The sequence below is a fragment of the Mus pahari genome, chromosome 1, assembly GCF_900095145.1.
Source record: "Mus pahari chromosome 1, PAHARI_EIJ_v1.1, whole genome shotgun sequence".
NCBI lineage: Eukaryota > Metazoa > Chordata > Mammalia > Rodentia > Muridae > Mus > Mus pahari.
In genome coordinates this window covers 68,980,427-68,996,077 of record NC_034590.1, presented here as the reverse complement: position 1 = coordinate 68,996,077, position 15,651 = coordinate 68,980,427, and the positions used below count along the sequence as shown (strand labels likewise).

At 51.7% G+C, this 15,651-nt stretch overlaps 1 protein-coding gene across 1 annotated transcript in view; it reads left to right on the top strand.

Annotated features, from left to right (window-relative positions):
- Window positions 1-4,027: 4,027 nt before the first annotated feature.
- Capn5 (calpain 5) overlaps window positions 4,028-15,651 on the top strand; it is a 55,543-nt gene continuing 43,919 nt past the window's right edge. Inside the window, exon 1 of the mRNA XM_021194559.1 lies at window positions 4,028-4,259. The gene's annotated coding sequence lies outside the window, so the exon portion shown is untranslated. The remainder of the gene's footprint in view (window positions 4,260-15,651) is intronic.

Below are 15,651 nucleotides of genomic sequence, written 5' to 3'. Positions count from 1 at the left end.
GGAAGAGGGAACATCCATTGAGGAAGCAATGCCATCAGATTTGCCTGTGGGTATCTCTGTAGGGTGTTTCTTGACTGCTAAATTGATGGAGGAGTGCCCACCCCACTGTGGGTGGTAGTGCACTGGGCAGGTGGTCCTGTGTTGTGCAAGTCAGCTCAGCAGAAGCAAGGAACATGTCCTTGGCAAGCAACAGTCATCTATGGTCTCTGCTTCAGTTCCTACTACTAGGTTCCTACTCTGACTTCCATCAGTGATGAATTACAGCCTCAAAGCATAAGATGTAATAAACCCTTTCCCCTCCAAGCTGCCTTTGGTTTTGGGTTTTATCGGAGCAACAAGGAAGCAAACTAAAAGCCCCTTCTCCAACGTTCTCAACTCAGGTTCTCTCTTTGGAAAGGAATTTGCATTTCCATAGGATGGCTCTTCTGATGGGCAAGGCCTTGTCTTCAGAGAATCTTTCTAAATCATGCCAAGACACAGTACTAGATTCTCTCTTTGATGGGGATACTCCTTTGAATAACAACTGCTCTTGCATTGGTCTTGCCTGCAACTTTAAGCTCCCTCCTTCCCACCACCAAACTACACATCTTCATATCTCTCTGCTCACTGTTCCTCCTCTCACTGTAGACCTGATAAGAGCAGTGAGCAGCAGCCATGACAGGACCTGGCTACTATTAGATCCTGTCTTCCAAGTTGCCCTATTGAACAACTTATTCCAGTGGTATGTGTGTTTGTTTGTTGGGGTTTTTGTTTTTGTTTGTTTTGTTTTTTAGTTTGGCTTAACTTGATGTCTAGAACATGGACAGGATGTACCCAGATTATTAAATGTAATGTAATATAATACAATAAGAGTCCTACTCCCCTTCTGAAACTTCATGAACTGGGCCTCTATTGTACACATTACCCTTGGCGTTCTCATCCTCCAAACTCCCATCACAATGTCCCTTTGAGCTCTGCCTACACATTTCTAGAAGAAGGTTCTCTAGTCCACAGCCCCAAGTTCTCCCACATTTCCAAATGGTATGCTCAGGTTTATTATAGCAAAACCCCCACTCATGATACCAATTAGTGACTTTTATCATTGCTATGACAGTTGCTATTTAGAAAAGGGGTGTTTTGACTTATAGTTTGAGAAAGGACACACAAGCTTGCTAGCCACACTGAGTCCACAGTAAAGAAGCACAGAGTGGACAGGGGTGGGTTTGTAAAATCTCAAGGCCTTCCTTAAATGACTTACTTCCTCCTTTGAGGCTTCACCTCCTGCAAGTTCTACAACCTTCCAAAACAGCACCATCTGCTGGACACCACCTGTTTAAACTCATGAGCCTACGTGGGCACATTTCACATTCAGACACAGCAACACCTATTGCTCCAGCATTTAGTAGGCTGAGATGGAGGAAACATTTGAACTTGGGAGTCCATGGCCAGTCAAAATGATTAAAGAAGAAGGAGAGGAAGGAGGAAGAGGGAGAGAAGGAAGAGGAGGAAAGGAAGGAAGGAGGAAGAGGAGGAGAGGAAGGAAAAGGCAGGAAGGAGGAGGAGGAAAAGGAGGAGGAGAAAAAGAAGAGGAAAAAGAAGGGGAAGAAAAGGAAGGAAGGAAGAAGGAAGGGGAAAAAAACCCCAATCATTATTAATTTCACCCGGGAAACACTGTAACACTCAGGAACAGCAATGATGGTGTTATTGACCTGTGCAGAGAAGATTCAGTTTCTGGGCATTGGTGAGGTGTGTAGAGCTCTGCAGAGCTAGGTAGAATGGGTTCGGATTCTGACAAGTAGAAGGGATGGGGCTATCGCTGGAAGGAAGGAGTTCCCAGTTACAAGGGAATTTAAGTAGAGGTTGGACATCAGGTCAAGGGGCTTACAGTGACGTCCTTTTCCTGAAAGCCAGGAGAGGAGAAGGAGAAGGAGAGAGACCCAGCACAAGAATAGATAGAACCAGCACAGTTCGGTAGGTCTGGATCCTGGTTCTCCTGTTTACTAATTTTGTGACCTGGGGCATCTCCCTGAGGTTCAGGTCTGCCATTGGCTAAGTGGGGCTAATAACTGTGAGAATTTAATGGGAAAACACCTACCCATCAGGCTCGTTAATGGCACCATTAGATGACTAAGCTTATAAAAACCAATTGGCAGGGTCCTGAGGCCAACACATTGGCAAAGATGCACCATTCCCACCCCACCCCCAGAAAGCCTTGTTAGGCAGCCCGGCTCTTCCTGGCATGCCTTGATCTTCTGCTCCCCAAAGATCAGAGCCTCTGCTTCCTCCATAAAGTCCAGATGCCCTCGACAGGTCGCTGTCTCTCTAGGTTTCTTCCCTCATCTGTCAGGAAGGTGGACGCTGCCAGCGATGGGCTCTGAGACAAGCCTCACACTCTAAGCCCGGTTCTAAGGCACCTGGGATTAATCATCATGATGCAGAGTGTGTGTCTCTGCTGCTGGAGACGCTGTATCTTTATAAAATGAGCAGCTGGGCTAGAGGACAGTCACAGCTCGAGGCTCCCATAAGGACTCCATAGGAATCAAGCCAATAGGACAACAACTGCAGTTTGGGTGCTGCTGTGGGTGCTGCAGTGCAGGTCTTACGTCCAAGGCCACACAGCTAAAGAGTCAAGGCAGAACCCACGAATGAAACCAACACATAGTAACCCTCTCCCGGCTCCATCCTCCGAGCTATAGAAGAGAGTCAGAGCACCCTCTGGATACTGTGGTTTTGTGGGCTGAGGAACACACATGCCCCTCCCTCCCCCCCCCCCCCGCGCTATCTCGGAAGATCTGAGAGGAGCCCCGCCCGCTTCCTTGCTTGAGGACTTTGACTGAATCTTTTGACTTTTTTGTCCCCACAATCACCATGTGCTTCTCCTAGAAAGCCCATTTTTACAGACAAGGAAACTGAGACTGTGAAAAGATATAGAACTTGCCCAGTAACTGGTGGAGTGAGCCCTGGATCCAGATCTGCTTTGTGGACCAAGGGCTTCTGGACAGAGACATGCTGAGGCTGTGTGGAGGCAATGGAAGAGCTTTTCTGTGGGGATGGAAAGAATGTAAAAAAACCCTGGGCCGGCCATAGGCCAGGACTAGGGTAAATGGAGAGCGGAACCTAGTATAGTCTTGGAACATTGTGCGTGGGTGGTGGTGGGTGGGGGGAATAGCAGCATGGTTGGAAACTTTATTTGGTCAGTCAGGTAACTAGATGGAGCTACACTTAGGTGGCCAGGGACAGGGGTGAGGTAGAGGGCGGGGTGACTGAGGTTGAGGTAATCATTAACAGAGACCAGGAAACTGGAGGGATGAATGGGTCTGAGTTTCTGACCTGTGAGGTGGGCCAGCAGCGACTAAGACGACCAGGTCAGACAAGCTTTGTCTCTGTGGCCTTAGAGTGACCCAGCCTACTGTTGGCCAGCCTTGGTCATCCATAAATCTCCCTGGGACTCCCCCAACCGCCTGGCCTGGGGAGATTGCAGTTCTCATCTTACAGAGTAAGAAAGGCTTGGTATATTCCAGGGCATTCTGAAGGCAGTCAGAGAGGGTCAAAAATCTGGGCCCTGCTGCTTTAGTCTACCCCCAGAGCAGATAAATGCCCAGGACAGGACAGGACAGGGCCAGCCTCCCTTAACTGACTGGGGCCCTATGGACACCTCACCGGGGCCTACATTTCTCTTCTCCAGCTAAAATCTTGGAAATGGGTGTTTGGATACAAATGGAAAGGGAGAGGTTCTCATCTCATTGGGTCTTCCATTCTCAGCTGCCCTGCCTTGGCCCTGTCTGAGCCCGGCTAAGATACCCCAAGTCGGCCAACATTCACTGCCAGCACTTGGTGGGGCACGCAGGTCCTCTAAGGCCAATGGCGAGGTAGGCAGCAAACGTCCCGGGATGCTCTCCTATCGCGGACAGCACTGGAGTGGGGTTTGAAGGAGTGCTGGGTCAGGGCCACCCTTCCAGTTCCGAGCCAGCACTATCGGCGCGGGGCGGCCACGGGGGTAATACAGCCTCTCCAGTTCGCATGCGCAACAACCTCCCTTCCCCGCCCCGCCCCACCCCGAGAGGCCACGCCTCTGGCCTCCAATGGGAGGAGGCTGAGAGGCGGGGCGGGACAGACCGAAGCCCCGGGGTCCAAGTTCCAACCCCCGCCTGCGGGCTGCCAGGGCATCACCTCCCCGGCAGAGCCCCAAGCTGTGGCGCGGGCTGGTCTAGCCTCTGCTCCAGTGCCCGCACTGTGCCCTGCATCCCGGGAGTCCAGCTCCAGCTGCGGCGACGCGGCAGGTAGGAGGCGCTGCGCGGAGGGAGGCGTGTGCGAGTGCACATTAGTGTGCGTTTGGGTGTGTGTGCAGGTGCAGCGCGGGCCAGTGTGTGCCTCGGGAGCACGAATCCGAGCAGGGGTTGTACATCCCGCGGATTCAGGGCTGGGAGTTGAGCGCTGGCCTGCAGGCCTAGGAGGCGGAGCCCTAACCCCATCCCCCAAACATCTGCCCGGGCCCCTGAGCTCATCCCCACCGCCACCCGCAGCCCTGGGTGTGAGACCGAGCTCACCTCCACCTGGGTGTTCTGAGGCCGCGTTCGCAGTGCAGATGCGCTGGGCTTGACTCTTTCTCATCTTCCTTACAAGTCCCCTTCCTGTCCCCACGCCTGTGCCCCTCAACCCATTAAACCGTCTAACCTTTCTAGATGTGCACATCCCATGGTTTGGAGTAGGCATGAGACCAAAGATCCCAGATAGATGACCCTTCACCCCTTCTTGGCCACAATCCCCTAGTTGAATGGGGACAGGGTGGGGGGCTCTTCCTTACCTCAAGGCTGGGTGTGTGGCGCTGGGAGCAAGGCGGGTCTAGCAGAAACTGGCTTTTATCAGAGACTGTTCAAGATCGATCCTACCTCCAGCCGTCAGGATTGGGGGTGGGGAGTGTAGGAAAGGTCCCCTAAGGGGGCCCAGGGGTGGAGTGGGACTGAAGAACATTAACAGGTGCTCATTTCCCCTGGCAGTCTTTCCTGTGGTGAGAGTCAGCCCCAGACTTCACACAGATGAGCCCCAGCAGCAGAAGGGAAGGCAGCCTCCCACTAAGGTGACCCAGCCAGAATTGGCACCCAGGGTCCCAAGACACAAGCCTTGCTCTCCTCTGTGCCAGAGGGTGGAACACTCAGCCAATGCCCAGGGCAGCTAAGTGTTCAGGGAGATCTTCCTGGGAAGCTCTGCCGTGCAAGGGAGGGTTGATGCCTCCCTGGATCCTTGCTGGTCCTTGCTACAGGCTTAGTGTTTTGGGTGGAGGTGAAGAAGACCAGAGAGGTCGGGTGTGGTGGGCCCAGCTGCTGCTGCTGCCCTAGGCTGGGTCAGAGCTGAAGTCTGGGTGGAGCCTACCCTAAGAGGCTTCTCTTCCCACTGAGAGGATGGTGGGCCAACAAATGAACTCCTGACTGGCGTGGTGAGAAGAAGGCAGAGTCAAGCACCAGGCAGGGGCCATCCTTGCCTGGGAGCTGATGAGAGTTCACCTGAACAAGGTCTAGGAAAAGTCCAACAAGGTGAAGCCAGGACCATAGAGCCCAAACTACGAAACAGTCAGGCCAGGAAAGAACATGGACAAACACAGGAGTGACGGTGGGTGTGTCTGACAAGGGCCACCTTTGGCTCCCCTGGGGGAGAGGTTGCTGAAGAGGTTACAGTAGGGAGAGCCCCATCCCCTTTCTGGCTGTCCTCCGCACCCACTGCAGGCTAGGTGTGACAAGACAGGAGAGAACCTTCTGGGGCTCCCAGAACAGGAGTGGAAGGTCTAGGGGTTGCTTCACAGGCCCGTTACTGGGTAAGAGCAATGGCTGCCTCTGAAACAGCACCAAACAGGTGGCAGTTGGGCATTGGTGTCAGGAAGCCTGTGGCTTTCGGTGGGACATCTGTGGGCTTCTCAGAAACCTCTGCGGTCTCTGTCCTATTCTGCTCTCATTTCCCTGAATGCTCTTAGGATGGCTCTGAGATCTGGTCACCCCCAAAGGAGGCCTTCCTTGTCCCCTCAGAGGGCGCTGGGAGGCCACTCTCCACCACCCTCTTGCCTGAAGGGCCTGTCTTCTTCCTCCTGCAGATTGTCTCCTTGTCTTCCTGCTGGCCCATGGCCTTGAAGCAGAGAGCTTTGCCTGTGGCTCGGTTTCCCCTGGTGTGTGGAGTGAGGCTAAATAATCCCTTGTCACAGAGACTTAGGGGTGATGATGGTGACATTAGATCTGGTCACTTAGGCACTTTACTACCAAGGCGTTTGGTAGCCATCTGACAGCCTTTGTCCCAGATCCTTTCATTGAGTAAAGAGAGAGTCATTTTCAGACAAGAGGATTGGTCAGCATTGGTTTTTGTTCTTTTTGTTTGGTTTTTGTTTTTGTTTTTGGTCTTTGTTTGTTTTGTTTTGTTTTTCCTATTGAAGTGGGAGGCCCTCTTGGCTTTAATGAATGAAAGGACCTGTCAATCACTTCTAAGTTCCTGCTTATGGTTCTCTGTCAGATTGGCCAAATCTCCCCCACCCCATGCAGCTGAGGGGTACCTTAGGTATGTTTTGAAAAGGGCTCATAGGTGTGAGCCCTGGCTGTCCCCAGTTAGACAGCAGACTGTCACACCTTCTCCAAGTATCTCTGTGGTCTGGGCAGCCGCTGCTGGGCTCTGTAGCTGGTCTTGCTGATTGAGCCTCCTCTCCCCTATCTTTCAGTGCCTGAGGGGCCCCTCCCAGCTACCCAAGTCCTCCAGACATCTCCCTTCAATTCTTGTTTTCTTATAGTCCCCTGAGGTCCCCAGGCTTGGCCTTCAGGGTCCCCACCTTGGTAGCCTCTTCTCTGGGTAGAGGTGCCACCTTGCCTCAGATCAGGTGGCGCTACCAGCCTCCTGTAGGCCTCAGGCCCTGTCTTTCCTTGATCACTAAAGGCAGAGTGGGTCACGTGTTTTTGGGGTACCAACCTGGACCTCCTGAAGCCCATTCTTGAGCTTGGATATAAGGTTGTAGGATGTGTTTTTGCTGCCCAGTGATGGCTGAGTTGCCATACCCCATTGTCATTGTTGGGATCATGGTCCTTGGGCCTCCAGGTTTCCCAGAGCTGGCTGTAAGAGTAAGGTGGCCTATGGATGCATCCTGTGACCTTATGTGGCCTCAGTGGGGCACCTGGTCAGGTACAGAAGGTGCCAGTGGCCAGAACAGACCAGGGCCTGTTCATGGGCATCAAGGTGCCTGTCACTATCATGTGTGCGCAGATGTGGGACAAGGGCTGGGAGCCTGCTCATATGTCCACTCCCGCCCAGCCAGTCATCCCTGCGCTATGGTACCCTCTCTCTCCCACTGGGTGGCTTCCTCTAGTCAGCCTGAGGTGGGACTCCATGACTTCTCACTAGTCACTGTAACAGGGGCTTCATGTTACGCAGGGGGCAGTTTAAGCAGTAGGGAACAGTCGGGCTCCATTACTCACCCCAGCCCCTGTCCCTCAGTGACTCATTCTTCCTTATTAATCGCTGAACCCAAGAGGCCATAAAGTCAGAGGCTTAAGACAATGTGGATTCATTCTTCCCTGGTTCGGAATGTCAGAAGTCTGAGATGAGCCCTGTGGGACTGAAATGCAGGCTAGCCCCTGTTCCCTGTCTCCTCCAGCTCTTTCGGGCTGCTGACATTCCTTGTGACTGAGTCAGCTCGGTTCCTAGTCCATCCGCTCATTCCTTTCCTCCTTCTGCGCCCAAGCCTCTCTGCCTCCCTGTCATTCTGTTTTTATTTATGTTACGTTTTATTTATTACTGTGTGTGCACGAGGCTTGTGTCTGGCTGGGCACGTGCCGTGGCTGGTGAGTGGCGGTCAGGGGACAGGGTTCTGCAGTTGTGTTATTCCTTCTACCTTTACATGGGCGTTGGGGATGGAACCCAGGTCCTTAGACCTGTTCCCCTCCCCTCTTTTTTGTGTCAAGGTCTCCTGTAGCTCAGAATAACTGCAGACCTTGAACTCCTCATGGTCACACCTCTGCCTCCAGCGTGTTAGGGATGCCAGTGTGTGCTGCCACACAGGACTTCATTCATTCATTCATTCATTCATTCATTCATTTAGGGCAGTGGTGAGGAAAGACCCCAGAACCTTGTCTATGCTAAGCAGGTACTCTGCTATGGAGCCATGTGCCCAGCTCTGCCTCCCCCCACCTCTCAAAGATTTATTTATTTATTTTATGAGTACACTGTAGCTGTACTGCTGGTTGTGAGCTATCATATGTTTGCTGGGAATTTAAATTCAGGACCTCTGCTCACTCTGGTCGGCTCCGCTCGCTCTAGCCTAAAGATTTATTTATTATTATATCTAAGTAGCTGTCTTTAAACACACCAGAAGAGGGTATCAGATCTTATTACAGATGGTTGTGAGTCACCATGTGGTTGCTGGGATTTGAACTCAGGACCTTCAGAAGAGCAGTCAGTGCTCTTAACCACTGAGCCATCTCTCCAGCCCCCCCCTCCCCCCGTGCTCCTCTCTTATAAGGACATTTACAGTTACTATTAGAACCCACCCCAGATTCTCTCCCTATTCATCTTCAAGCCTTTAGTGGTACATCTGGCCTACAGGGGCTAAGCATTGCCATATGGATGCTTTTGTGTGTCATTATCAGCCCAGGGAAGAACTGATTGTGCTGTTGTTGCAGAATCTGCACTGTCCCCTCCACCCTCTCTACCCCCCCTCCACACACACACACACATACACACACACACACACACACACACACACACTCCACCAACTCACCGGTGCCTACAATGGCTGGTTTCCCTAGTCAAAGTCCTGGATATCTCATGAGGTCACTCCCAGTGACAGAATGTGTCCTCTGTCTGCTTCCTTTCAGAAAGACCTAGGACTGTGTTGTCTCTGGCCCTGGTGCCTGAGTCCATGGGGTTCAGAGCCTAGTGATGTCAGGAGAGGGGACTCTCTCACCGTGTCCCTGGGGTCACCCCAGTGGCTTGATCTCATCTTGCTAGGACTGTGCTGTGGTTTTAGGGTAGAGTGTGTCTCATGTGAGATGTGCATGCAGTACAGCTAGTGCACGGCCGGTCCTTGGACCTTCACCAACACCTTTTAAGAGGCAGGTAAGCCAGGCGTGGTGGCACATGACTTTAACTCTAGCACTTGGAGTGGGGGATGGGGCAGAGGCAGGCAGATTTTTGAGGTCTTCATAGCCAATTCCATCCTAGGCCAGCTAAAGTTACATAGTGAGACTCTGTTAAAACAAAGAAACAAGACAAAAAATAAATAATAAACAAAAAAAACCCCTAAAGGCCTGAGAGAATGCTAAGGTCTGCTGGGTAGGAATCTGTGTGAGGTGAGGAGCTGGACCTTCATTTGTAGCGCTGACCTGCTTGCCCCTTCCTGGTCCTTACTCCTTGTTTTAGGAGCGTGGCGTTGTAGGCAAGCTCAGGCTTGGTGTCCTGAGCTTCAGTTTGTCTCTACCTGGCATGGGGCGGGGACTCAGCATCCAAGGCTGCTAGGGGCAAGAATGGCGGCGCTCAGCTCCTGACAGTGCACGGGGCCTGGAAGGGTCACCCACGCACCACTCGCCTGGGTACCTGGTCTGTCACGCTAGGAGGCTCTGAGTCTCCAAGGAAGGAACCCAGCTGACCCCAGGGCGCCCTGGCTTGCGGGCCACGGCCTGCTTCTCATGTCATGTCAGGTGCTTCTCCCAAGTGCAGCCAGCTGGCCTGGTCCGAGTCTTGCCAGTGCCTGGGGCCTCCCTTTCCCTTCAGCTTCCTTGTGAGTTACTCTCTACGTCCTGAGCCTGGCTTTCTGGGCTCGCTTGCTCCTTCTTTCGTCTTCCCCTTCCCTCCACACCCTGGCCCTCAGCCTGGCCTAACTGGTTTCTTCCTGCCAGCATGTTCCTTCCTACACCTTTCTGAAGTCCACACACTGGGCTCCTCACACACACAAGAGCAGATTCCTACGCCCTCCTGGGGTCTCTGTCTCTCCAGCTGACCTCTGGAGCCCAGTTTTGTCAGACTCCTGCTGTCCCCTTGGCCAAGCACAGAGCAGGGGCAGGGGCAAGACCCTGGGAATGAGGTGGTGAGCCAGGCAGAACTGGGTTGTGACATAGAACAGGTTCCTGCCTCTGTTCTCAATGTCCTTTCCCCTTCCCTCTGGGCAGTGGAAACAGCCTAGCCTGTTTCTAAAGCTGTACAGGAACTTGAGTTGAGAAAGGGCACCTCAGTTTCTCCATCTGAAAATTGGGTACTATTTTACTCATTAGGTTTCAAACCCTCACTTTTGGAAGGAGGTGGAGCTAGGGCCACAGCCTGCCCATGAAAATTGGGAGAGCCTGGGGGGCTGGCTGTCCTGGTGACAGGCCCACCAGATTAGAAATCGTGTGCTAAGGCATCTCTACCCCACCATCCATGGTCAGAACCTCTAAGCCAGACAGGCCAGATGAGCTGGGGTCACATGACCAAGGGTCACATGACCAAGTCAAGCTTTTCATCAGGTTGTCTATCTTGTGGGGGGGAGGGGCGACTGGGTGGCACCTGTATCCTGAGCTGCCAGCATCCTGTCCCCACCCCACCCTGGTAGGACACCCTGCATTGCTGGGAACACACACTGCAACCCTCAGCCCTGCCCTTCTCCACAGCATATGGTGTTGGGCTGTGAGGTTTGGAAGGGTGACCCTCTGGCCTGTGTTTCCCAGGCTGAGTGAGTCTTTGAGAACTCAAACAATGGCAAGTTAGTCACCAAGGCAGAGCCTGTGCAGGAAGTCTCTCCTCAGGTTTTGGGCCACATTTTCAGCTTCTTCCTGTCACTGCCCACAGCCCACAGAGCCCAGGGACTGAAGTACCCTTCCCCCTACCAACTCCTCCCCAGCACCCTCCTGCTTACAGAGGCCCCCCAAGCTCTGGCCTCCTTATGACACTCAGCAGGAGCTAAGTCCCAAATGAGGAACAGCTGTGGGGTCAGGCCTGTGACTCAGGGCCACACAGAGCCAAGAAAACTTTTCCCTCTCTCTGTGTATGTGTGGAGGTGTCCAAGTCCCCTGGACCTCCATCCCTTAGGGCTAGCTCAGACTCTGTGTTCCATGTGCCTGTCCCCGCCCTCCCGCTCTGAGGGCCTAAGAGGGGCACCGCCTGGCTTACTGTCGATGGGTGGAGAGGGGATCGGACACCAACAGAAGCGATAAGGGAAGGGAAGGAGGACAGGATTTCCCAGTGTGGGTGCCAGCCTGCCTGGTGTTGGTTAGGTGACTCATTTGGGGCCTGGCTGCCTCAGCTCCACAGCCAGAAGTCTCTACAGCCAGCAGCCTGGATGCCTGGGTGACCTGAGGCCGCTTTCCCTTCACACTTGCTTTCATCAGTATAGAGAGAGCTGGAGGGCTGGGGGCAGGGCGCAGGCCACAGATTTGGCAGGACCGAGAGATAGCTACACTAAGAATAATTAAAGTGGGGTTGCCCCACCCCCGCTCACAGTGCTGAGGATAGAACCCTGGACCTTGTACATGCTGGCCCCTCGCTCTAACATGGAGCCAGGTCTCACACCTCATGCTCCATCTCAAAGAGTTGCCAGCGTTCTCTGTCTCCTGTAACCTGCCTCCTTCCTGGAAGCACCTACCACAGTGTGCCCCCAAGATTACTGACTACAGTATATGTGGCGCCCCTGGCCCCTCTTTTCCTGGATTGCCTCCGGGTGTTAGCAGTTCTGAGTGCACTTGACTGGAAAGCAACGATAGTGTCATGGTTTGGATCTGGAAGGCTCCCCAAAGGCCCATGGGCCGAGGGTTTAGGTGGCCGAACCCTTTGAAGGTGGGGGGATGTCCGGAGGGGGTGCTACTGAAGAGGCCTGCAGAATCCAAATTGCTTTCACTTCAAAATCATTACGGATTTCCAGGTTCTGCCTCACCTCGAGGTCCCCAACAGTGCTTTCCAGCCCCCAACTAGAGGCCTGAATTTAAGGGTTTCCCCCATCATGGGTTGGAGCCACTCCAGACGGAGTCACCGAAACCTTTCTCTCTAGAAGATGGTTATCTCAGATGTTTATCACGGTAACAGAAAATGGACTGACACAGTAGCCTTTACAGGTGAGGTACACTGGCATTTTAAAAATGCATTAATATTTGTTTTATTATTATTATTGTGTGGGAGTGGAGGCATGACACAGCGGGTGTGTGGAGGTCAGAGGGTAACTCTGTGGAGTCGGTTCTCACTCTCCCTCCCACCATCCCTCCCTCTTTCCTTCCCTCCTTCTCTCCTTCCCTTTATGTGGGCTCTGGGAGTGGAACTCAGGCCAAGTTCAACCCCAACACTTTACCCTGAGCTATCTCACTAGCCCTTGCTTTGTTTTTTTCATACAGGGCCTCGTTTAGCCAAGGCTGGTTCTGAATTTCCTGCATAGTAGAGTCTGGCCTTGAACTCTGAATCCCCCTGCCTCCAATTCCCTAGTGTTGGGACTGCAGGCATACATGCTCACTTTGCACACCTCCGGGAGTCACACTAAGTGAGCTCTCTACCTACTAAGGGACACCCCAGCCCCCAGTCCACCATTCCCTATCCATTCATCTGTTGATGGATACTCATGTTTTTCCCATCTCTGGGTGGATTCCGCTGTAATGAGCGTGGTACTCAGACATCTCTTCACCAGGCTGATTTCGTTTCCTCAGGATATGGACCCACGAGTGGGATTGCTAGCCCAGGCTAGTCCTATTTTAGAATGGTTTACGAGTGTGACAGGGCTTTAGTATATAGCCGAGGCTGACCCATGCTCCTCCGGCCTCGACCTCCCTAAAGCTAGGATCACAGGTGCGTACACAGTGTTGCTATCTTCGGCGGCTGCACCGTAGAACCTTTTCTTCGAATCCTCACTCAGTCTTTTGAGGACTCTACTAGGTATGAAAGAGCACATATTTTTTTGTTTTATTTTTCCTGATGGTTACTGGTGTTCAACTGTTGTTCATATACCCGATGGCCGTTCATGTTTCTTTTCTGAGAAACATCTGTTTAGGTCTTTTGCCTGTTTCCAGCTGTGTCTGCTATGCAGCTACTAAGTTGAGTGAGTTCCTCATTATGCTAGAAATCAGCCTCCTATCAGACGTGGGCTCTACATCCTGTGGGCTGTTTTGCTCCATGGATCACTATGTTTGTGTAGAGACTTTGTTGTTCGATGTCAGCCTTTTTGTCTGCTTTTGCCTTAGTCTCCTGTGTTTTTGAGATCATAGCCAAAGAAAGATGGTGGTGGGGGAGGAAGGAAGAAAGGGAGGGAGGGAGGGAGGGAGGGAGGGAGAGAGAGAGAGAGAGAGAGAGAGAGAGAGAGAGAGAGAGAGAGAGAGAGAGAGAATGAATAACCGCCCAGACCAGTGTCATGCAGTTCCCCGTTTTCCTCTGGTAGTTTTATACTGTACAGTTTCTGGTCTTCAATGTATATGAGCTGGATTTTGCATATGTGAAATTAGGGTGTAACTATACTCTGCTGCATGTCTGTTTCCCTGTTCCCACCCCCTTGATGGGAGTCTAGCCCCTTTTCCCACTGGGTGAGACCTTTGCTGAAAAATCAGTGAACTTTAAACATGTTTCTAATCATTTGAACCCTTTGTTCCTGGTCTCATGCCCCAGTGCCATGCTGTTTCAATGACCATAGTTCTGCTGTGTGTGTGTGTGTGTGTGTGTGTGTGTGTGTGTGTGCGTGTGTGCGTGTGCATGTGTGTGTGCGCGTGTGAGCATGTGTGTGCTGGCTATTTTATGTCAACCTGACACAAGCTAGAGTCATCTGAAAGGAGGGAACCTCAAGTGACAAAATGCCTCCATAGGACCAGGCTGCAAGGCATTTCTTCCTGACTGATGTGGGAGGGGGCCCAGCCCATGGTGGGTGGTGCCATATCTGAGCTGGTGGGCCTGTGTTGACTAAGCAGGCTGAGCAAGCCATGGAGAGCAAGCCAATAAGCAGCAATCCCCCATGGCCTCTGCATCAGCTCCTGCTCTGTTTGAGTTCCAGCCCTGACTTCTTCAGTGATGGACTGAGATGTGGAAGTGTAAGCCAAATAAATCCTTTCCTCCCTAACTTGCTTTTGGTTGTGGTGTTTTGTCACAACAATAGTAACTAACTAAGATAACACACACACACACACACACACACACACACACACACACACTCAGGCAGGATCTCATGTAGCCAAGGCTAACCCTAAACTCCTAATCCTGCTGCCTCAGTTTCCTTCATGCTGGAATTAGAGGAATGCACCTCATACCCAGCTTAATGCCTAGACTGGGGAATGTGTCTATCTGTCTGTCTGCCTATTTATTGAGACACAATCTTATGTAGCACAGGTGTGCCTCAAATTTGCTGTGTAGGCAAGGATGCCTTTTAACTCCTGATGTTCTTGCCTGTATCCTGAGAGCTGGTATTGTAGGCATGGCCCACCACATTTGGTTTGTGTGCCCTGGGTGTTAGGCAAGCATTCCACTAACTAAGCTACATCCCTGGCCCCTGTAGTTTCTCTCTCTCTCTCTCTCTCTCTCTTTTGTTTTTGTTTTTAGCCAACAAGTAATGTGATATCTCTAGCTTTGTCCGTTTTGCTCAAAATCTCTTAAGCTATTCAAGGGTCTTCTGTGGGTCGTGTTGCCTCCAGATTGTTTCTTCCCGGCCCAAGCGTGGACTGTGTGGCATTTATCTGTGTCTTTTTCTCTCTGTTACAGTTTTACCGGAAGGTTTCACTTCCCTGTTTACATTTATTCTGAAGCGTTCGCTCTGTTTTCTTTCTGTAGCAACGGTGGGAAGATTTGCTTTCTCATTTTTGGGTAGTTTGTTGTTCGCCCAGAAGCACGGCTGGGCTTCGTGTGTTACCCTCCTCTTTATTATTTAATTCTGAGCGTTACTTCTCTGATTTGATGCCAAGTGCTCCCAAATGGTTTCCTTATATTTGACCAGAGGATTGTATGGTTTTCATCTGTCTTTGGAGACAGCATTTGACTGTATAGCTTAAGCTGGCCTCCGACTCTTAACTATCCTCCTGCCTCAGCATCTCAAGGGCTGGGATCACAGTGGGAGCCGTCACACTCAGCTCCATGGTTACTACTGAATCAGTCTTCTTTCCAGCCCCTGGGTCACAGTGAGCGTCCTTTGCAGTTGCTGGGGACTTCTGTTCCCAATCCTTTGCTAAGGCTTTTCTTTTGTAACATATAAACCCACATAGTAATTGACTGTGTTGTTGGAATGACAGGTTTTGTGTCTGTGTTCCTCAGAAACCTCTGACCTATAACTTACTTGCTTTTCTCTCTTTATGTATGTGTGTGTGAGTGGGTATGTGCACCTGAGTGCAGTGTTTGAGGGGGCCAGAAGAACTCATTAGATCCCCTGGAGCTGGAAATTTTAGGTGGTTGCGAGCCCCCATGTGGGTGCTGGGAACAGAAGTCAGGTCCCCCAAGAGCTCAGAAGGCGCCCTTAACCTCTGAGCCTCCTCTCTAGCTTGCCTGTAGCTTTCCTTCCTGGCTTTGGTATCAGAGCAATTTGCCCTGCTTTTCAATGTGATCTAATGAAATCATGTAGCAATGCCCCTGTTGTTGAATGCCAGGCCTGTGAGCTCCATCTGTGGGCTTGCATATGACTGTGGGTTTGTTTTCTATTACTTGAAGATACAACAAAACCTCTCACCCAGTCCTTTTTTTTTATTGGTAGTCCTTGAATAGTTTCTGATGTCAACTTAACAGATTCTACTG